Genomic DNA, 1,783 nt, shown 5'->3' with positions numbered 1-1,783 from the left:
ATTCCTGATATTCCCTGGACTGTAATTTCCATGGATTTTATAGTGGAACTTCCACCATCACAAAATCACAACACAATCATGGTAGTCGTCGACCATTTGACGAAACTTGCTCACTTTATACCTTTAAAAAGTTTACCCACAGCCTCCCAAACTGCTGATACCTTCCTAAAACAAATTGTAAAACTACATGGGATACCAAATGTCATTATAACAGATCGTGGTTCTCAGTTTACCTCCCATTTCTGGAAGGAAATTTGCAAACTGTTAAACATACATCCTAGACTTTCAACGGCATATCACCCCCAGACTAATGGCCTCACTGAGCGAGTGAATGGTATCCTTGAACAATATCTTAGATGCTACATTACACACCAGCAGGATGACTGGCTCCATCATTTGGCCTTAGCCGAATTCTCTTATAATAATTCTGTATCGACCTCAACTAAGATGACCCCTTTCTATGCCACTTATGGTTATCACCCTCAAACCATCCGACTGCCTAAAATAGATTCTGCATCACCATCTGTCACTTCTTACTTAGCCAATCTACAGGATGCCCTACAACTACTGAAAGTTCACTTACACAAAGCCAAGACTGATCAACAACACTACTATAATACGAGACATCGTCCAGGTCCTGATTATAAAGTAGGCGACCAAGTGTGGCTTTCCACCAAATTTCTTAAACTTGTTATACCTTCTAAGAAATTGGGTAGTCAATTCATCGGACCATTCCGTATTCTACGTATTCTCAACCCAACAACTGTTGTGTTGGACCTGCCAGAGAAATACAAGATTCATCCTTCTTTTCATATATCGTTGCTCAAACCCTACAGAACCAGTGAAGAATTTCCGCGCTTAAGTGTTCCTCCACCACCTGTTACTGTCGAGGACCATGAGGAATATGAAGTTGATAGCGTCCTCGACTCACGTATACATCGTGGGAGACTGCAGTATTTGGTTCGATGGAAGGGGTATGGGCAGGAGGAGGACTCTTGGTTGTTGCACTCTCTGGTCCATGCTCCACGTCTTGTTGCTCTTTTTCATAGACGTTACCCTCAGAAACCCAATGCATCCTCGGTGATGATGCCCTGAAGGGGGGGGTCTGTAATGTCCCCTTTAATTCAGCCCCACCTTCTTTTGCTTTATAAGTGCACTTCCTGCTATCCTCTTTGCTTGATTATTTTGTTTGGCACAGGTGAAAGGATACACTCCTCCACTCCAGCTTACAGATATTGAGCCTCAAGCCTTTTTACCTATTAGGCTACTTGTTGCCTTCATCGCTATCCTGAACAAAGTACCTGACTCTTTTGTTACACATTTTGCTGTTCAGCTCCTCTCCGTTCTCAGCTACAGAACACTTCCTGTTTCCAGCGGATTGACTTTGTACAGCCGGATCTACACGCTGTTCCACGCTCACACCTTCCAGTAGCTTTCACGGACACTGCTACTGCTCCCTTCTCATCGTGTTAACATACACCAACCACCGGATTCATTCTACTACAGCTGCTAGTACTTGCAAGTATATCTCAATCTGTATTGAACTGCTAATTGTTATTTGTCTGCCATTCCTTGCTTGCAATACTTTGCTTATCTATTGGATAACCTGTTTTCTATCATTTGCTGCTTAAATCTCCAGTCTGCATTCTAACCATATCTTATGCTTTGCAACAATCAAAGTACTAAGAACATATCAGCCGTATATTTTTGCATAGTGTCATTTATACTTATATCAGCAGTTATCCTAACCTCTACCTGCTGTATTACTTTGCAAACACTCAGT

The sequence above is a fragment of the Bombina bombina genome, unplaced genomic scaffold (assembly GCF_027579735.1).
Source record: "Bombina bombina isolate aBomBom1 unplaced genomic scaffold, aBomBom1.pri scaffold_2221, whole genome shotgun sequence".
Taxonomy (NCBI): domain Eukaryota; kingdom Metazoa; phylum Chordata; class Amphibia; order Anura; family Bombinatoridae; genus Bombina; species Bombina bombina.
This window is presented reverse-complemented; position numbering follows the sequence as displayed.